Source organism: Nyctereutes procyonoides, unplaced genomic scaffold, assembly GCF_905146905.1.
Source record: "Nyctereutes procyonoides isolate TBG_1078 unplaced genomic scaffold, NYPRO_anot_genome, whole genome shotgun sequence".
In the NCBI taxonomy this organism is placed as follows: Eukaryota; Metazoa; Chordata; class Mammalia; order Carnivora; family Canidae; genus Nyctereutes; species Nyctereutes procyonoides.
In genome coordinates this window covers 18078875-18101486 of record NW_026575051.1, presented here as the reverse complement: position 1 = coordinate 18101486, position 22612 = coordinate 18078875, and the positions used below count along the sequence as shown (strand labels likewise).

The window sequence follows — 22612 nt, the reverse complement described above, 5'->3', positions numbered from 1 at the left end:
TCTGGCTCCACAGCTCTAAAAGTGATTTGGTAATAAGGATCTTACAATTAATATGTGACCAGATATTTTATGGCATTTAAAATAAAATAATGGAGCTGTACCACTTAGTGACTCAAATAAAATAATGGAGCTGTACCACTTAGTGACTCATATCTACATAGTGGGGTTAAATTACTGTGGTTATAGAACATAATTCTGAAAGAAAACATATTTACTCATGAACCTTTCAGTAAGAGTGGGTAATAAATTATACCTTGAAATAAGATCTGTTGATTCTATAATTCAGATGATCTTTACTGCTAATTTTATTGTATAAACAGCTATAGTAAAAATGATAACTGTAATATAGTGTGAATTCTGTGTGCTCCAGCCATCAGGCACCTTCCCTACATTTGATCCCCATTTCAATGATGAGATATCCAAGGCATACGGCAAAATATTCAAATGAATATGAGTATCTTGTGTGAGTATAGGTTAGGCAATGCTACCATCCTTTGTCAGTCTTTGTGTTTCATCTATTAATCGATCCTTCTGGCAACAAGATGAATTTCATTTAAACCTATAATAATAATAATAATAATAATAATAATAATAAAAACCCTACAATACTGGTTCTCAAATTGTGGTTGCTGGACCAGTGACATCAGCATCAATTAGGAATTTGTTAGAAATGCAAAATTTCTTGCCCCACCCTGGACCTTACCAATTCACAAACTGCCTTTTATTATGCCTTCCCAGTAATCCTGATGCAAGCTAATGACTGAAAACCACTGAGGTTCCAGTTTACTTATTCCTTCATCAAATATTTAAAGCACTTAGTAGATGCCAAGCACATGGTAGTTTGGGGAGAATGACTTTGGTGCTCATATGATCAATTGATTGGTCTAGATATAAAGGATGATTTAAACAAGAGCCTAGGTATGAAGAACTTGAACTTAATGTTTGAAGAACCAATGGTTTACAAGGAGACATCAAGAAATAGTCCAAGGCAAACACTAGGGTGGAGTTCCCTTTGGCAATCATACAGCTTCTGGAAATACTGGTGCCTATTGGGTTGAGAGTGACTGAAACTAGGGAATGCAGACATTCTCAACTATGTGTCATATTTTAAAAAGCAGAATTTTAAGCTAAGAGGGAGATACCCTCATCCTAGAACTCAGAGATAAGAGATATGATAATATCAATGAAATGTCTTCAACTGTATAAATCAGACTAGTCATCTATTTGTCTTATGTTGCTTCAGGATCATACAAGGCCACAACTATTAAGTTTTGTCTTGGTTCAGGTAGCAATAATATAATATATGTGAAAAGTGAGAGTAACACTGTCTTCTTCACAGGTTGTCAAAGTCAGATAACAAAGGGCCTACCTATTGTTACCGAATTTCTCTCCTCTCTCTCCTCCTTCTTTTTCTCCTCCTCTTCCTTCTTCTCCTTCTTCTCTTCCTCCTCCTTGTCCTTCCTCTCCTCTTCCTCCTTCGTCTTCTTCTTTTAGACAAAGGGATTCCTATGGTTAGAGGGACATGCCTTACCTGACCTAAAATAGCATTATGTCTACATTGTGGTGGGTGTAACCATGTTAGTGAGGTTTGGACATAAATTGTGGCACTTCTGGTCATACTACTAAGAGAAAATGAGCCTGCATTGCTCTTGCCTTTTCTCCTCCCCCTGGTTAGAAAATGACAAAAAACAGCAGCAGATACTTTAGACCCAGAGATGGAAGCTGAGTTTTGTGTGCTGCAGAACCTCCTTACTTCCCCTAGCCTGCTTCCTTCATCGGATTGTTTTGTGAAAGAAGCACATATTCTTGTGTTGTTTGAGCCACTGTGTTTTTAATTTGGTTGCAACAATTCAGGGTGTACTCTAGCATCACCAATGACTCTTATTAATATGTAGTTTGCAGTTCAGTATACCTCGGGTGGGGCCCATGATTTTGCATTTCTAATAAGTTCCTAAATGATGCTGATGTTGCTGGTCTATGGACTATCCTTTGAGTAGCCTGACCTTGAATAATACATTTAGCATTTAATACAGATTTTTCAGTTTTTCTTTTCTCCTTGCCTTACTTGAGGCTACTATAATAAAATACCGTAGACAGAGTGGTTTCTGAACAACAGGAATTAGTTTCTCATAGTTGCGGAGGCTGGAAGTCCCAGACAGAGGTTTTATTTTTTTATTTTTATTTTTTAAAATATTTTTATTTATTCATCCATAGAGACAGAGAGAGAGAGAGATAGAGGCAGAGACACAGGCAGAGGGAGAAGCAGGCACCATACAGAGAGCCTGATGTGGGACTCGATCCAGGGTCTCCAGGATCACACCCCGGGCTGCAGGCGGCGCTAAACCGCTGCGCCACCGGTGCTGCCCCCAGACAGAGGTTTTAGCAAAATTTGGTTCTGGTCAAGGCTTTCTTCCTTCCAGTAGGCTGCTGATTTCTCATTGTAGCCTTACAGAATGGAAAGAAAGTGAGAGCTAGTTCTCTGTCTTCTCCTTATAAGGGCACTAATTTCATTCATAAGGGTTCCGTCCACATGATTTATTACCTCCTAAAGACCTCACCTTCAAATACCATATATTGGGGATTAGATTTCAATTATGTACATTTTGGAGAGGGAGATATTCAGTCCATATACTCTCTTTTCTGAGACCATATCAAGTAAGTGGTTCTTTTACATTTCAATTAAATCTCACCAATTGATCCTCATAATGTAAAAAGAGATTGTCGTAAACCAAGATAGGTTATATTGCAGGGTCCTGAATGTTTATAATGAGTTAGTGTTCTGTGCTAGAAGACAAACTGGCCTACATAGTAATACATATTCCATAACTTATGTAAGTTATGTAACTATCACATTAGCTTCATGATAACATTATATTCAAACTTTGCTCAGCCAGAGCTCAAATGTATGCTTCAGGTCAAAAGAGGGAATGGTGGATCACTACTCCCCTCCCCCTACTCCTGAGAGCAGCTGACAGCATGCTTTTTGCTAGTGTTGGGTCTCTGGAATTATGATCATATGTGAGAAAGCACAATAGGTAGTATCTTTGGACTCTCTCCCAAAGAAGGATTTCCTTGCTCTACCTCACAGTTTCCTCCTACCCCAGCCCTATGACTTGGCTGGGATTGAGTCTTATGTGAAAATGAAGAGTACATTTAGGGGCACCTGGCTGGCTCAGTCGTGCCCTGGGCCAAAGGCAGGCGCTAAATCGCTGTGCCACCCAGGGATCCCAAAACTCTTATTTTCTTTATGTCCAGCTACTTCTGTGTCCTGTGGAATTTCTCACAGAGAAAATTTAAGTTGGTGCCTATTCAGTATGATTTCAGGGGCATTTGAAAGCTCTTCTCTCAAAAAATGACCTCAGTTGCAGAGTGATGCTTAAATGCCAAACGAATGAATTTCTGGGGGATTTTGGGTATTGACCTTAAGATCATGGTATTTCTAAGGATTTGTGTATAGGAACGAATTTACTAAAATTATTTGCAATATTTTGTATTTCAATATAAGTGTTCGTTTCCCTTAAGAGAAAACTCTTAGTTTTCATTAAATTTCTAAAGATGAAAAGAAGAAAAAGAAAGAAGAAAGAAGAAGAAGAAGAAGAAGAAGAAGAAGAAGAAGAAGAAGAAGAAGAAGAAGAAGAAGAAGAATGAGGAGGAGGAGGAGGAGGAGGAGGAGGAGGAGGAGGAGGAGGGACGCCTGCGTGGCTTAGTGGTTGAACGCCTGCCTTCGGCTTGGGGCGTGATCCTGGAGACCGAGGATTGAGTCCCTCATTGGGCTCCCTGCACGGAGCCTGCTTCTCCCTCTGCTTGTGTCTCTGCCTCTCTCTGTGTGTGTCTCTCATGAATAAATGAATAGAATCTTAAAAAAAATAAAATCCTAAAGATGTTCATGGTTCAAAAAGCTTCTAAGAAGCAGAAGCACTTCTACTGAAGACATTAAGATGTTATCCATCTACACATTAGCAGGAATTAAAGATAATTTTTTGACAATAACTTGATGAAAGAGAGTTTTAGAATTCTACTTTGTGAAGAAACTGACAGGGAAAATATATGGTAGGAAGCAAAAGATTGAAGCTTCAGGGTTTTTTTTTTTCCAGTTTAAATAGTGATTTTAAAATGCCAATAAAAAAAAGTGCAAACAAAATTAAATAATTCTAGCAGCATACCCATTGCATTGAAGCTTCATTTTTATAATTTTGCCCATGAATGGAAGTGGAAAAAATTAGACTATTCCTTCTGTTTCAGATTTTTAATGCTTTAACCTGAAAAATTATAACCTAAACCTAGGGTGTCTACCTCTCCAGATTTGATTTTCTTCAATATATGCTGTACATTAAAATGGCATATTGGGATTCTTCCTTAAAATACTACTTTCATCGTTTTATTACTCTGCTCAAAAATTCTACTGTCACCCTTGTAGCTACTAAATAAAATCCAGTCACCCTAACCAGAGATTCAGAATTCTCTATGATTGTGATTGAACAATAATCACCCTTTTAGCTTTTGCTCCTACCATCTCAAATGTTTTAAGTTTTAACTAAACTTAACACTTGTCATTTCCCAAACAACGTGTGTTTTTGTTTCTATACCTTTACTGATATGAGGATTCTATCATCATGTCCTCTCTTGCTGAATCCTGACTATCCTTATGATTTTCCAGATAATGTTTTCTGAGGTGCTAAATTATTCTGTTGCAGAGTTGGTCAAATGGAGTGTATGTTTTCTGGAATTTTCTTGCCTGTGAAGCTCCAGGTTAGAGTTGGCCAAAGAGATTAGTGAGTTTTGAGAGACAGAAGTGAAGTAGCAGCCATTACCCTTCAAAGGTCTTTGCAGTCAGAAAAAAATAATAGATACAGAATTTCCTAGGAGGAAGGATAGTCAGCTACTGAATGGTGATTGGAATACTTTGGCCTACTTTTCTCAGATAGGGTAGCGCTTAAAAAAAAAAAAATATAGGGATCCCTGGGTGGCGCAGCGGTTTGGCGCCTGCCTTTGGCCCAGGGCCTGATCCTGGAGACCCAGGATCGAATCCCACGTCGGGCTCCCGGTGCCCGGAGCCTGCTTCTCCCTCTGCCTGTGTCTCTGCCTCTCTCTCTCTCTCTCTCTCTGTGACTATCATAAGTAAAAATATATATATATATATATATATATATATATATATATATATATATAAAGGAGAGAAAGAGAGACAATCTTAAGCAGATTCCCCACTGAATGCAAAGCTTGATCTCATGACTCTGAGACCATGACCTGAGCTGAAATTAAGAGTGGGGAGCTTAACTGACTGAGCCACCCAGGCTCCCCAGCAGTGCTTTGATCTTATTTGAATAGACCTTATGCTGGTTTTTGGATTTGCCATCTCTGACCACAAGGCTTCTGCCCAAAGCATCATTCATGGAGAGACAGAATGACTTATTCATTAGATCTCTGTACAATAGTACTTTTGATCAAGAACTGATTTTACAATCAATTAGATCTGCTCATGGTGTTCACTGGCCAAGGTAACATGTTTCCCAATACCTCAAAACAAATAGCTTTATAAAATAGGGAAATAGCTTCTATTAAGGCTCTGTTATAGCACTAGCTGGATGGCAACATCTTTTAGGTCTAGGAAGATATCCTTCAAAATGAATCGGTAACCAATATGATACTCTTTCATGGGGAGGAATTATGGCTTTGAGATATAGGGATGGAAAATAGGAATGTCTTCTCTCACTGTTACATTTAATTATCCACTAGTGGGACACCTGGATGGCTCAGCAGCCTAGCACCTGCCTTCAGCTCAAGGTGTGATCCTGGGGTCCAGCACTGAGTCCCGCATTGGGCTCCCTGCAGGGAGCTTGCTTCTCTGTCTCTCATGAATAAATAAATCTTAAAAAATTATCCCCTAGTAAAATTTTTGCTTCCTATCCTCATAACCTTGGGTTGTTGTTTAGTTGTCTTAAATTCCAAGGGAAAACATAGCAATGGTTCCATTTAATTGGAAGTTAAGACTACTACCTGACCTCATAGTAGTGATCTAGTGTTCAAAGAAGGGGGTTATTTTACTGAATGGGATGGTTGGTTGATCTATGAATGGGAAATCAGGTTGCTAGTCCACATCAGGGCCGATAGGAATATATAGAGATTACATATGTTTCCCTTGAGCACCTCTTAATACTTTGATGTCTGTGGTAAAAGATAATGGATAAATATAATATCACAATGCTAGATGAAGTGCTAGTGGCACCAGAATAAAGGTTAGAGTCATCCACCTGTCAAAGAACCATGACCAGCTGCCATAGTCAGAACCAGTGTGAGACAAGTGAGGCACCCACTTCAGGGGTACAACTTAAGGGAACACTACAAAATTCAAGAATACAAATAAACTATATTTTAATCCAATATTTTTAAAAAAATCAAAATCGGTACAAGTCCACGATAAAAAAAATCAACATTCTAAATAAAGATAGAATCTAAGTCTGACCTGACCTTGCAGAACTTACCTTATTGTCAGTTCATATCAGCACCCTATCAGTTCTCCTGCTGGGTCGTGCTGGGTTATTCTGTTGCCAATGTGGTTAAACTGCGAATTATGCTTCCTATATCTTCTTCCCAATAAGATTTCAGGTATGAAAAGATTTGATCAAGATTTGGGAGGCAGAAGTGAAGCATAGCTATTATTCCAGGAGGACAGATGAAGAAGTGCCTGGTGGCTTGTAGCTTATCTCTTTTTCCTACTCTGCCAGAAGCTCTTCTTTCTATCTGCAGCCCCACGTCAAATACCTGATGTTTGCCTTTAGACCCACAGAAACTTATCTACCTAGAGGCACTTCCTATAGACCTCTCAGTGTGCTTCCATTTCTCAAAATGAGCTCGGAGCTTTAGGAGGACTGGTTAGAACCTTTTTTTTTTTTTCTGAAACTGTGACTCCACCTTATGATAGGCAATTTTTGTATAGTTCTGAGTTTTACCAGTAAACGAAGTAGAAATATTGTCCTCATTTAATTTTACAGAATTTGCACTTACATTTATTTGAGACAAAAAAGTGCCTTAGAAAAATAAAATTCTTAGCAATTGAACAGATGACTGAATTCCTTCAACTTGTTAAAAACATTACTTAATATATGAAGGTTAGTTTCCTGAATTGCAACATGTATCCATATGTATGTACGTATGTATTTATGTATCTATTAGATATCATCTACATAATGCAAAATGCTTATTTAGATCTCTTATGTTTTATTTGCTCAACAAGTATTACTAAGCACGTTCAATGGGATGAGTTTAAGTTGTGGACAAACCAATAAACAAGGCAAAGAAGCCATAGTTCCTGTACTTCAATTTATAGTCTAATACTGGCATAACAAGTATGTTGCATTGAACCTAAGTGTCTAGTCTAAATGCTTTATTAAGATGGCTTCTTTTTTTTATTTTTTTTATTTTTATTTTTTAAGACGGCTTCTAAAGCAGAGTCCAGAGTCAATTAAAAAAAATCTGTGATGAATTAACAATGCCAGACAAAAATCAACACAGAAATGGGAGTGGCAAGAGGCATGACTCATATTTGCTGTTATCCATCTAATCTCTAAGATTCAATGACCTCGCTACATGTTTCTAAACATTAGCCACTCAATTCTCTATAACACTGGATTGAGAGAAATAGGAGAACAAACATGTTGGCAAGCAAGGCTTTTTTTCCCCCTTATAATAATGACTAAGTACATCAGCTATTGATAAACATATGTTAGCATTTACCTATTCATTCTGTTGGAGAAAACTGGATAACTCTTAAGTGTTTTGCCCTCCAGGCTTACATTAAAAGTTAATTATCACCACGTGGGACAGGCCTCCAGAGGCCATGGCAGCCTTGAACTAATATCAGCAAAACGTGCATTTCACATTAGCCTCACAGTTGTTTACCTCTCACAATAGAATGCTTTCTCCTTCAGTGAATGCTTATAAGTTAAGACCATAACACTTTCTGGATAGTGAGTTGAAGAAAAACAACTTCTAGCTGAAGAAGAGCCCTGCATTATGCAGTTAAGGACAAGGGCACCACAAGAGATTTAGCATCAGATATAAATGTGGAGCTGTAATTAGCTACACCGAGTAATCCAAAATTTATTGTGTGTGTGTGTGTGTGTGTGTGTGTGTGTGTGTGTGTGTGTGTGTATCTCTGTCCGTCTCTCTCTTCTAAATATATTTCTTCACCTTGGTTCTCTGTGCAAACTTGTCATGGGTACTTGTGAATAATATGGTCTAATAGTAGCCATTGCTATTTTCATAGGCCTTGGATCACTCTTGTCCGTAAAACCCTCTTTGACTTGCTTGCAAAAGACCTTCGATTTTTTCTATCAAATATTAATTTCTCAATCCATTAAATAGAAGCAGCCTGTGCATGGGCCAATGATGAGTGTATTTTATGACCAATTCTCTAGTTTATGCATCTGAGGTCAAAAATTAAATTAAATTTAAAACTCTGAAAAGCCCAAAGTTGGGATTGTTTTGGAACCTACCAAAACCACAACATACCATCAGTGTTACTGTATATACACATTGGTCTCATTGATTCATCATTTATTTAGATTTATTTTTTGATGTGTTCAGGGTTTTTTCCCTCTCAATCTAACTATAAGTCCTTTGAGGGCAAGAACTTTTCTTTGCAGTTCTATAGTAGTGCACAGTGATACATCTTATATTTGGGATATTGCAGAGAATACAAGTGTCGTGTAATCCCCGGAAACTCATTTAGTGGTCTGGAACTCTATGGATTATTAGTTGCTCTCCTGAAAGTCTATGTTTGCCTACACTGGCTTCTGGTTGAAACGCTTTGAGATACGTGTTTCTTCTTTGTATGGGCCAATAGTTATGATCTCTTTTATTTTTTAAATAAAACTACTGATAGAGAACTATCAGGTAGTTGCCAGAAGGGAAGTAAGTGGGGATATGGGTGAAAGAGGTGAAGGGGATTAAGAACACAGTTATCTTGAGGATCCCTGGGTGGTTCAGTGGTTTGGCGCCTGCCTTTGACCCAGGGCACGATCCTGGAGTCCGGCGATCGAGTCCCGCATCGGGCTCCCTGCGTGGAGCCTGCTTCTCCCTCTGCCTGTGTCTCTGCCTCTCTCCCTCTCTCTATGTCTATCATGAATGAATAAATAAAATCTTTAAAAAATACAGTTATCTTGATGAACAGCAAGCAATATCTGGAATTGTAAAATCACTATATTGTACACCCAAAACTAATATAACTGTATGTTAACTACTCTGGAATTAAAATTTTAAAAAGGGGAAGGAACAATATAGGACTGCAGACACTTTATTTTGCTGAGTGAGAAATTAAAAAAAAATAATCTATTTGGGAAAAGGATACTTTAATATTTAAAAAGAATGACAATGAGTGACAATGAATAAATGTGGTTTTACGCAAAAAAAAATATAACACTACTGAAATGCATTTATAAAAGGTTGTCTTTGTTTTTGAACTAAATGAGAGGTCTACTTGGGTTGAAAATATTACTAACAGTCTTCAGCTAGTGAAGAAAGTTTTCATATTGAAGTTTATACTTTAATATAAAGCAACTTGCATTTCTCTGCTCATGTACCAATGATGTAGGATAATATAATACATCCTAATAATTAAGGAAAATGAGACCTAATTACCATAATTTTCACACTATAAAGAATATGTGATGTCCATACTTCTGTTTTCACTTACAGCTCCTTTGAACTTACTTAAACCTTTGTAAGCATAATATTTAATGAATGTATTTGTTCAATGATAATTATTAAAACTGTACAAACATTCTATGAATGGCTCAGTATTTTTTTGTCTTAGATTTTATGTGAGTTGAGGGCCAGGGATAATACCTGTATAATTCACTAAGTTCATTATCAAGTGTGTGGGGAGTCTTGATAAGTGTTTTTCAATTAGCAATAATCGCACTTCGGATAAACCTCATTGGCTCTGATACTGCCACTGCGCAAAGCTGATAACTGTTTTTGATGAAGATGCTACATTACCCAGAATGAGGGAAGGAGATGCCATTAAGGTATTTCAAAGGGAGACATTAAATAATTGTGGTGGAGAAAGATGGTAATGATGGCTAGCTATGCGGAAGAATAAAATGAGATATGAGACAACAAAGAGGATAAGAAAATAACTCATATAAAGGAACTGCATTGGACCAGTAAAGCATCTGAAAATCTGCTACTCGCATCAATGTCAAAGCATCCAAAGTGAACAGGTGATCTGAGCATGCTGCTGACATCCATCTTCACACCCTCTTGGTCTATAAAGTACTTCTTTAGCTTCCTTGAACAAAGACACCACAGTGGGCTACACAAGGTGTAGCAAAGGAAAGGAAAGCTGTTCTGTTTCCTCTGCATGCATTACTCATTTTCTTCCTCTGAGTCTGTGTCTTAATTGCCTTGCCTGTCTTATTAGATTGAAAACCCACTGGGTTGGGACCATCGCTACTAAGGTGTGCAGCACTGAGCTTGGCAGGTGATCAGCACTCAATAAATGTCTATTGCTACCATAAACCAATGTATAAATCTCAGAAATAGGCATAATAATGGACCTGACAGATTAATGCCCAGGGCTATTTTTGTACAGCAGCATGGGCTAGCCAAATCAAAATCAGACATCTCAGATTCAATTCTTCTCAGTTTTGCATGTAATTCTCAGCCTTTCACTTTTTTGTCCTGTGACAGTTACGAAGAAATGAGTCAACTTTTCAACATAATTGAATTAAAAAGCATTCTTCCCTCCTTACCTTTTTGTTTGTTTGTTTGTTTCTCAAATGCTGTTGACCCATTATGTAGATGGCATTGCTTTTTTTAAATTATTGATGGAGTGGTTTCAAATGCTGCAGCAGATGTTTTATATGGTATTTATACTCAATATTTCAAGTCCTTGTCTTTGTGGGGGATTTTCTCTAGGAGCAAGAAACTACTTAAGGAAACCATGTAACTGATACTCTAATGCATTCTCTCAGGTGACTAAGAAAGAGTTATTACTAACTTTAACATGTAAAGAAATTGAATGACTTAAGCATGATCCCTCAGAGAAGCAGTAGTAAAGCTCTGAGTAGAATTCCCCTGAAATAAGAGCTCTTCACAGAAAGATAGGGCTGTTTCTGGAGGTCATTGAAGCTTTTTGCAGCCATAACAAAATATGATAAGATTCAAATTCCTTGTCTTTACATGAACCAGCAGCTTTGTCTACCTGTGAGATAAGATTTTCCCCCCATCTTTGCAAAGCTCCACTATCGCTACAATCTACTATTGCTTTCCTTTTCTTAGTTAGATATTTTTATATTTCTATTCTTTGCCAGTGTGTAAAAAGTCACCCAAATTAGATCACCCAAATACATAACATGATCATGAAATTATTGAAGAATTCCAATAAATTCTTTAATCACCCAACTTTTCTTTGTGGCAAGATGATTATAAGTAAAAAATCAATTAAATAATCTGTTCTCAGATCTAGTCTTTTTGAAGATAAGTATACAAACAAAACCAGGGTTGACCATATGACCCATCAAGGTTACTAAGAGAAAGCTGGGTATTGAGGGTATGGACTGAATGCATAATTAGATTCTATACTGACAAAAAAGGAAGAGTCTAGAGTTCAAATTTATGCTACATAAATCAAGAGGGATAAAAGAAGCAATTGTTTATATAACTTAAAGTAAAAAATATGCCTTTGTCTTTATTATTAAGATATTCCAGGTGCTTCCAGAATATTGTCAGCAAATATGCCCACCCGTATAGAACACTTTGTTAGGCACCTGAAACTTTTGGGTAGAATAGCAAAGACAAGGAAAATATTTTCATGTAAATATTATTTTACAAAATATATTTGCATAAAAATAAAATTTGGATCCATCTCTTATTTTTTCAAAATAAATATTTCCAAGTGCTTATAGTGTATCAGGCAGCTAACTAGGCTTCATGTCTTAATTCTTATTCCTTTTAGTCTTCCTTCCTTTAAAGTAGGTTTGCGGATGCTCCATGCATTCTGTTTGAAATATAGGTGGATAATAAACAAGGTCTATAGATGTCTATAATAAATATGAACCCACACAGAAGGAAAAAAACAAAAAACTCTGAAACTTGTCCAAAGAGATTTTGAAGTTTATGAGTTTGGGTGACTTGGAGAATGGTGGTACCATAAATGGAAAAAACCAACTGCCAAGTCAGGAGAATAAGTAACTTGTGAAGGGGCACTTAATGACTTCCGTTTTGACTATGATGTGAATGTGAGAGCATGGTAAAACACTCAGACAGGAGTTAACCTGTCATTATTGTATAGAATAGGATCAGAATTTGAAGGAAATACTAGTCATGAATGTCCAAATTCAGTCATCATCTGCAAAAATAAAGTTAATACATATTTGTCTATTTTGTTTTGTCTGTATAACCAACTGTAGTCGATTAAAGTTAGAAGTCGAAATACTCAATACATTTGGAGGAAGGAAAGAGGAATTTTTCCTTCTAGAAGCAAAATTGAAAGTGCCTCTCTACCATGTATTTGTCTATCTGACCTACTCTGTTCTCAGATCTGGAGTACTTTTCTTCCAAGACACATTAGAGCAGGAGGAGCATGAGAAGAATTAGAGAGATACCTGTTTTCTTCAAAATTGTATTTATTTTGTAATATTTCTAAAGTTGGCGAAATCTATGCAAGGTCTTATTCAGAGGCACGGCAAGTCCTATGTTCATAAAAGAATGATTAAATCTTTGTAATTTGGCTTGCTAAAAGAGGTACTAAGCATAAGAAAAACCAAATCAAACCAAAAAACCCTGCAAAATGTTTAGGCCATGGAACCACCATAATGTCAACATCTTTTTCCACTGGATCTAATGTCCCATCATGAAGATTGTGTTTTGATTTTTTTCCAGTCCTTATCCAGCTGTCTCTGGACCTATCGAATCATGGGTCAGTTGGCACAACTTAGGGATTATAGGACACAATGGATACACAGTGAGAGGTTGCCCCCCAATTCCATTAGTTCATATGATTTCTTTTATTTATCCAATTTGCTTACAGAGGCATTAATCTATCCATAGGGGTCTCTCAACAAAGGCTTCATGGATTTACTCTTTTTCTCTTTCCCTGATCAAGTTAGGTTCTGTCAGTAACTGAATTGCCTGCCCTCTTTTGGCTTGTGACCTTCCATAAGTCATTTTGGGCACATTTTTAATTTTTGAAATTACATAAATGAATCCAATGTTGTTTCTGGCTCTGGAATTTTAATTTGAATATGTTGTCCTCTTTGTAATCTTTCTGAAAATCAGTTATGAGAAGATTATCTGCTGCTCAATAATCTGAGCAGACTGTGGTGTACACTGAGTTCAAAAGATCCTCCAGCCTCCTTTTCTAGGCCTATCTCCCTCCCCTGCCCCCTCATATTCTTGTGTCCAGTCACTTCATTAAACCATGATGGTTTTATGGTAGGTATTTACACATGTTGCTTTTTAAACAACTTGGCAGTTCCTTGGATCTTTCAAGGATTCTGCTTTTTTGCTAAAAGCCTTATCTAATCCAATGAAATGAAATAAGTTGTTACTCCTCACTTCTTATCACCACTAGGCCTTTTATAGAGCCCCATTATTGCATTAATCATAGCATCTTGCAACTACATGTTAGCTTATTTATTTACTATGATATGGCATACCTAAAGAACTTGAGCTGTAAGGGTTAAGAGGAGAGAAATGTTAAATGAAAAATGCCCACAAGTCAATTGATATCTGCTTTTCATTAATTGGCACTCAATAAATGTTTGATGACTTAATTACAGAGTTGACCTTTGAACAAGTTGGGTTTGAACTGTGAGAGTGCTTATATGTAGATGGTTTTCATAAATACTATCTAGTACTGTAAATAAATTTTCTTTTTTGATTTTTAAAAAGATTTTATTTATTTATTCATAAGAGACACAGAGAGAGAGGCAAAGACATAGGCAAAGGGAGAAGCAGGCTCCCTGCAGGGAGCCCAACGTGGGACTTGATCCCTAGGACCCTTGGATCACGACCTGAGCCAAAGGCAGATGCTCAACCACTGAGCCACCCAGTCACTCCTCTTCCTTATGATGTTCTTAACATTTTCCTTTCTCTTGCTTTCTTCATTGTAATAAAACACTATATAATAAAGATTACATCAAAATATGTGTTAATGTGTTGTGTTATCAGTAAGGTTTCCAATCAACAGTGAGCTATTAGTAGTTAAGTTTCAGGGAGTCAAAAGCTATACGCAGATTTCACAGACACAGAGAGTTAGTGCCCCTTATCCTGAATCATTCAAAGGTCAACTGTATATCCTCACATGCTTTGAAAGCTCCTTGATATTACCAATATCACAGATTTTCCTATTATACTCTTAGAATAGTTGCTTAATAACCATTTGTTAAAAGTTTGGAGTAACTTGATTTTTTTAAAACAAGATTTTCTATTTTAAACTTAATATTTCCAGAAGCATAGGCCTTTATATGTGGAGTCAGGGATGTCTAATGGGATGCTCTTCAGCTATCCTTGTTATGACCAAATAAAAACAGTTAACAGAGATTAAACATTTATCATATTCCAAGCACTTTGTCAAGACTTTTACCATTTAATTTTCACAACAAACCTATAATGTAGCTGCTATTTTCATTCTCATTGAATAGTGAAGGCATATAAACTTTAAATTGCTCAAAGTCACACAGTAATTGGTAGAACTAAGATTTAAACTTAGAAAAATGCCGGTGCAGACTGTACTCTTAGCCACTGTGTTATATTGCCACTAAGGCAAGCAGGCTATAGTAACCTGAATAAGGAGAGCTCTCAACAGCTTTGTAGCCAGTCACCATTAATACCACACATTTGTTCAACACAACCGAGAAATCCCTTCCTATATTTTATAGGTTATCTCCCACATTCTTAAATATGTTTATCCTAAAAAGGAGACTCCCAGAATCTAAGCAATATGTTTTGCATATGCAAATTGTCAAATGTTCTATCCAGCATTTTTGAATGATTTGCTTCAGTGTTTGTTGCTGTCTTTAAAAATTAGCACAGAAGTGATGTTTATATTCATTGCCACCAGCTAAAAGCGTTGGAGTCCTACAGTGCAGCTTGAGGGATTTTGTAGGTTTTCTTTTTTTCCATTAATATTTAAGCTTAAGCTAAGTCAGACAAAACTGAATACATAACAAATAACCATCAAGGTTACTCTTTATAGGTCAAACATAATGACAGTCTCAATTATTAAAAATCACGGCAACTTGAGGCAATGATTTTTACTGTGAATACTTTGCAAGTCCTTCCTCAAGCTTGCTGGTTTTTCAGTTTTAATAAGCCAAACTTGGCGTAGTATTCAGCAAATGGCTAAAGAGTTGACCTTTAGACTTTAAAAGATAAAGTAGACTTTATTCTTTCTCTTTCTTAAAATATTTCTAATTACCTATATTAATAGCAAATAAGCTCCAGATTCATCCACTCATTTGCATGACAAAATGAATTAGAAGCAACAAGTCCTGAGATTCAAGGAGTGTGGTCAGGGTCTCTTCTCTGTGGAGGAAACACTATGGGCCCCTCCGGCCACTTGACATTAATTTGTTGAACTGAAGTGACACCTGTTCATGGTACATCCCAAATATTTTGCATCCCTTGAGTACACCAGAGTGAATAATCCCGTCCATGAAATCTGTTAGAATTCCTGAATATGTGACATGGACTCTACCTCGTCTTATCCACCCCTAGCCACATTTCTTTTTTATTTTCACCTCATTTGTTCTTGTCTCTAGCAACTCTGACAGCTCTCTGTCATCCTCTGATTTTATTTTATTTTTTTTAGAGACAAACATGTCCTCTTTCCTGAAGGCAAAGGCAGGTTACCATTGCCTCCAAGAGTCCACAACCCCACACAAGCCTGCCTGTTCTTCTCAGTAAAACCATAGGTGTGAATTTTGAACACTGAAGCCCTTTCTTAAACTCTCTCAACCTCAGAGCTTTTATTTCTTCATGTGGAGCTTTATCCCTTGATGTCCTATTACACAGCAAGCCCCCCTGCAGGCATTGTCAGGCCACCAAAATAACGACAGATATTAAAGATGGAAAAGATTGTCATCTGGATAAATAGCTAAGATGGAGAATCACCTGAACATGGGATTTGCCCCTATTCTGACCACATGTTACTGGCTGAGGTTCTAAAGGGAACTATACAGAGAAAAGCCTAGAAAACCTAGCACTTGGACTGGGTTCCTAAAGCAGCCTTCTGGTGTACCATTCTGTTTATAGGGAACATTGCCTGTACCTGGGTCAGAAACAGGCTTGAGACCTGGAATGCAGGGCTGAATTATCTTTTTTCTTTAGCTCACATTCAAATTTCAAAAATTACGTCCATGATGGTGAGTAAAGGATTAGTTCAGGGAAGAAGCAAAGGCAAGAGTAGGAGAATCTATGGATAGGAGAATGACTCCTGTTGATTATGCTGAGATTTCTTGGCATTTCAGATGGAACAATAAACCATCTTTTCTCAGGAAAAGTATTCTGAGAAAAAGGATAAGAGACAACTATCAGTCTTTCAAGTTACATCAGCTAATTATCACAGCAGAACTGTGGCATGGCTACCATTACTATTTTCTTTGGAAAGTTGAGGCACATAGATTTTAGCTTGTCTTACAATGAAAGAGAGAGAGAGAGAGAGAGAGAGAGAGAGAGAGATTCTTCTTATATTGAGGGGGTGGTGTCTTGGTGATTGGTAAAGAGCAGTCAGTGAGAAGAGCAAAATGCCAAGGAAATGCTTCTGAAGTGGTAGCCCTAGGTGAGACAGGTCACCCCTGAAGGACTAGGCAGGAGGAAGTGGAGTGGACTTCTCACGGTCTGCATTCAGGGATGTAGAGAAACCATGTACCAAAAACATATTACTAGGATGTTAGTGAGTGATCCCACCACTTGGTTTCTTGGGCCTTTTATTTCAGTCTGCGATGGTTCCACCTGGGGCTGTTTACTGTTTCAATTCACCTACATTTCTCTTAGCTTCTAGGTAGAAATACCAGAAGCATGTTTGGTAGTTGGAATTCATCTAATGTCAGAATATGAGATAGATGGAAGATTAAGTTCAAGAAAAGAAAAGAAAGACTCAGGTTCTCAGGTCTCTGCAGATTGAGCAAGTGCTAATTCTGGTGCTCCCAGCCCCAGCCTGAGTTTTGCTAAGAATGCCTTTTGTTCTGTATATTCTAAATTATAAAGGAAATATGAGGACTTTTGGATTTGTATCAATCTTAGGAGCTTTCTTTTACCTAATCTTTACCAATTCAGTTTTTCACAGATCTGAACACAACATAAAATGTTGGCGATGAAGTTCTGTGGATCTGTCTGTCTGTCTACCTCCTTATTTACTTAGAAAAAGCAAATGCTAAATAACCTCCTGTGTGCAGGGTATTTACTGCTTTAGGGCACAATCTGTTGCAGAACAGTTAAAACTGTTGCTAAGGCATCTATTGTCATAATATATGCCTCGGCAGCCCTGTGTTCTGTCTTGCTCCGCATCTGTGAGCACAGTGATTTATTGGTAATACTAATCTTCTTTGAAAGTCCTAGTGCTGCTAAGTCAAACGTATTTGAAGAGGGGAAAAACAGGTTCATTTTCTGTTGTTTGTTTCCCTGGGATTTCTTATGGCTGCTTGAGAAAACATTTTGAAAGAGGACGTGTACTTACGTAATTAAGTAAGAAGTAAGGAGTGGCATCTACTTTAGGATTATATTATTCAGATGAGGTTTGCCCTGCTGCTTTCATGTTCATAGGATCCAGTATTCCAGGGGATTATATCATCATTACCACCACTGTCGTCATCAGCACTGCGGATGAGCCTTATCGGAGAGTCTCTGCGGGCAGAGTTTCTAACAAAAAAGGGGGAAATTTGAAAATAGAGACCCTACATAAAAACACAAGCCGATTCTTCCCATCAAAGAGGGGAGGTTCTAGGAAGAGAGTTCTCACCATCATTTCACCTTCTTTTTCTCTCCTTTGGCAGAGTATTAGCAAAACAAGGACAGCTCAACAGTGATTGGACTGCAATAAATGATGGGTTGGGCCATTGCATTGAAACTCAGATTTTGCAATGGTCAATTGGGAAGAGCCTTAGGGTCTTGGGGCAGCTACTAGGCAAAAAGTACTTGGGGTCTGCACACTCACCTGTAACCTAGATTGATCCCTAGGTGAAAACCGGAATGTGGGCAAAAGCAAGCAGGAAGCTTGACTCTGGTTTGAAAAATAAATTGTATCCTGCATCCCAGGAGACACACACATACACACACACACCATCAACCACCAAAAATATTTTAATTTTATTTTTCTTTGTGCTCTATCTTCACTGTACCAAATGCTGCCTTCACCTCCCTATTCACATTAAGGTAAAAGTGAGTGAGTGATAACTGCTCCCAGAAATAATTGCTCTTAATTAAATATAAACTGTCTGTCAAATAAATACAGTTCTGAATTGAGGACGTTACTCATCCAGTGGGAAGTGATTTTGTTTGTGTGAAGAAAGTCAGTAAAGATGAGGCAGGGTCTTCTGACGCTAGCTTGGAAAGGGAGTATAATTATCAACATTGTGACTCCTGATGATAGATTGACCTGAATTTAAATTCAGCTTCATCACACACTCACTGTGCTAAATTGGGCAAATTTGTCAATTTTTCTAAGAGCCAGTTTCCATTAAAATAGGGATAATAGTAGTTAACACATTCTCAGAGGTATAACACATATTGGATAGTACAATGCATATAAAATACAAGCTACTGTCTGGCCACAAGCTTGTGCTTGTTGTTATTTATATAAGATAGATGATAGCATGCCTTCGTGTAAAGATAGTAAGGAATGATTCCATTAACTGAAACTGCAGACTCCACTGATTTGAGCTCTTCTCACTAAAATGAAATATTTCTTTTTCTTCTGTTTGGTTTAGGTATTAAATGATGAACACAAAAGGAAGCATTAAAAATAAATGTATAAATAAGTTAATAAGAGATTATCTACCAGATAAGCTAGTTGAACATGCACTTAAAAACGCAATGATCACAAACATATAATAATTTGATCCCATTTTATTAAATATAAGGGTGATCCCTTATATTTATATCAAACTTTTCAGGTCAGAATTCAAGACAGAAACAAAAAATGTGAACAGCTGGCTTTTAATAATCTGATTTTTTTTAAAAAAAATCTTTCTTTCTTTCTTTCTTTCTTTCTTTCTTTCTTTCAGAGAGAGCACAAGCATGAGTGAGGGAGGGGCAGAGGGAGATAGAGTATCTCAAGCAGAAGGAGGTAGGGGAAGGGGCTTGATCCCACAACCTTGAGATCACAAGCTGAGCCCAAAACAAGACTCTGATGTTTGACCAACTGCACTACCCAGGCACCCCTTAATAATCTGATTTTTGAAATAGTAGGGATAGAAATTTTGATTATGCAGCATAATTTTTCAATCTATTGAGGCACTGAAATACTTCGCCAACTCTGTGGACTTTATGATGCTCTGGCATCATGGTTTTGGTAATTTTTTAGCTTACTGAACATGCCTGACTGTTTAGAGTCGAAGTTCCCTCATCTACCTCGTGCATCAGATTGATATTAGAATTAAAAAGAACATATTCATAAGAGGCTAGATACAGGGAAATAATCAGTACCCGGTGATTAGAATTGGGCACTTATTAGGTATAAGGTGCAATTTCTTCAAAGAACCCACATGTGGTGACAACCTGCTTAACAACACTTTCCTTCTGTAAAGTACCTCTTTAATTTTATGTTTACTGTTAAGATAGAATAGAGTAAATAAAGGTTTGAGTGTGTTTTTACTCACCCATACAACAACCAACAAACAAAGCAATCAGCGCACTCTGCAGTACCCTGTACAATAAGGAACAGCCTTTGCCTACTTATTGTGTCCCTGTTAATATTTGAAGGGCAAGGAGTTAAATCTCTACAACCTGTAAATGCTTCATTTGTGGCCTTTGTACCTCTGGATGAATAATGAATGTTAATTAATGATGACACTGACAATAGCATTCCATGTTTTCTGTTTTTTGCACTTTACCCATCTCTAAGCCTTTGCCTCCTGAAGTGGGTTCCCTATTATTTTATTCATTATATTATTCCTGGAAACTTGTGCTTTGTTAAAATACAGCAGATATCTTCTTGTGTGTTACCATAGCAAATTGCATAAGAATTTACACCATAAATTATTCATTACAGCCAATTTAGTATAATTATTAATTCCAGCATACATTGGTGCCTGATTACATCTCAGTGCTCGTTGCTGGATCTTGACCATGTTCTGCTGAAAATAATGATCTGTCATGGCTAATCAGGATCTAACAAGTCCCACTAAAAGGTGAAAATGTTTAATTAATATCGGTTTAATAAAACAATGATTGATCCAATTGTTACAATGTGTCAGAGATTCTTCCGAAGGTAATCTAAAATCTACCTGGTAATGAATTTAAGACCTGGCAGTGGTGTATAAGCAATCAACGAGTTTTCCAATTCAAGGGCAAATTGGGATGTACTCTTCCCTTGGTATCTTTCTGCAAAAGTAAATCAGCTCTCCTTTCACTGGGAAGCTTTGCTCCCAACATCAGTTCTGGTATTTCAAGCTTTCATGCCTTCTGCTCCCAATGAGCCCTTTTCTTGCATTAAAGATGCATCCTGTATTGTATGTGAATGTTCCAAACTGCGCTGCCTCCCACGCGGATCTCATTTTAACTCTAACTTGAGCTGAGCAAAGTTTGCAGTTGCATTTCCCACTGGGATTAACTGTGGAGAATATGGGTAGGAATTCAGTTCCAAAGCCCTTTGGCTGCAAAATCACGTAGTCTAAGTACCCATGGAACATCACTGAATAGATATGACCCAATTTTGATATGAATTTTTCTGGGGGAGGGCTCTTGAAATGTAGAGCAGAAATCAGACCTATGTGCAATAAGACCGATTTTATTATGTTAACTTATTGTGTATATTTTGAATAATTTCCTCTGTTCTTTTGCTGTGTGCCCTCAGGATTAAGTGTGAGATGGTATTAATTATTTTAAAGTCTACAGAATAAATTAAATGGCTTGTTTTTTTTAATCTTGGAGGAGGACATAAGCTAAAGTGATAACATCTCTCTTACTGAGGGCCAATAATACCTATGCTAGGCACAGTGTGTCTGTTTGCTTTTATACTCACAGTGGCCTTTAGAAATAGGGAATATGTTCCTCAGTTTCAAGATGAGAAAGCAAAACTGGAAGTCCTCATGCAGTAGATTGATGAGTAGGGGTATAAACTCAGGTCTGACTGATCTCCTACTACCTACTTCAGAATGGTTATTGGAGGACAGCTCTAGACCAGGGGCTAAGGCAGGGACTGTTTGAATTGCTAAACTTACTAGCTTTTGATTCTTTCCTTGTTAGAACAAGGGTGAATTTTAATGCTTCATTTTTGAAACACACACATAGATGAGATGAATGAAGGGAAAGAGGCAGAACTTATATTTTTGCTACCAGTTCAATATCAGGTTAGAATTAATTTGGCTGTGTATTTGGCTCTCTTTCAAGGGACATAAACTTGTAGATATCAGATCCATGTACAATAGAGATAAGTCATATTGCAAAAACTATAAATCCATCACATTTCAATTATCACACCTCTCCTACCAATGTCCTGTGTGTTTTCCCAAGAAAACATTCAGAAATCACTTCTAAGTCTACTTCTTTTTGTGAATTTTGTTTAAAGTACCTTCCCAGAGCTTGTTAGGGCTGAGATGTTTCAGAAACTGTCAGTTGTTTGCCTTGATGGCTCGGGGGCAGTGGATACCTCAGTAACACTTTGTAGGGCCACCTTAGAAAACCACAGACAAACAGATGCTATCATCTTTGCCCTGCAGTTCACTGCACATCAACTGAAGGTGCTGTACCACTGGAGAATTCTCTAAGGTCTTCGGGGCTAACCCGATGTGTTCCACATTCAGCTCACCCTGGAGTTCTTCTACTGCTGCAAATGTAACTTACATGTGAGAGGAGAGGTTATGGCTATGTTTGTATATAACCATTCTACTTGCTTCTGGGATTTCATTATCCTTAGTGCATATCATGCCATTTTAGAGTCTTCGCTGGAACTACTCATTATAGTCCTTCAGCATTGCTAAAGCTTGCTAGTTTTCTCTTATTTTCACAAGTTTATTGGGTCTCTATAAAGCTGAGAGAAAAACTGCTGGGAGAAACAACGTGAAAGATAGCTAGTGTGGGAACAAAGACTAGAAGAACCAGGAAGAATAAGGAAAGAGAAGCCATAGACAGTCAAAACTGCAAAAAGAATGCCAGTTTCACTAATCTGTCTCTTCTTTATAAAGATAATTTATATCAGCATTTTTCACCAAAGAGCCAAGTGAACTGCTTGATTATTTATTTACTAATGAGTCAATAGCATGATTCTTATTCCTACACTCTGGGAGCAGAAAATTGGATCACACAAAGGAATTATCTCTCTCTCTTAATTTAACTTTGCTTTGTTGGATGCTAGAAGAAAGTTTCAGGAAATGTCCATCTTTGGGTTTTACACATCTGTGTAAATGTGGGTTTACACAGCTGGATAGTGGGTTTACTACAGCTGGAT

General features: G+C 37.4%; 1 long non-coding RNA gene and 1 pseudogene across 2 annotated transcripts in view; both read right to left on the bottom strand.

Moving 5' to 3' along the window:
* Positions 1-19870, bottom strand: part of LOC129512924 (uncharacterized) — a 58280-nt gene extending 38410 nt beyond the window's left edge. The window contains exons 1-3 of one of the 2 annotated variants that reach the window (XR_008665106.1): positions 19824-19870; positions 17684-17865; positions 13944-14124 (exon numbers count right to left, since the gene is read on the bottom strand). This is a non-coding gene — a long non-coding RNA (uncharacterized LOC129512924). Of the gene's footprint in view, positions 1-13943; positions 14125-17683; positions 17866-19823 lie in introns of those variants that run through there. The other variant, XR_008665107.1, reaches the window with a different exon arrangement.
* On the bottom strand, positions 9843-9967 carry LOC129513226 (U4 spliceosomal RNA; annotated as a pseudogene).
* Positions 19871-22612: the final 2742 nt, after the last annotated feature.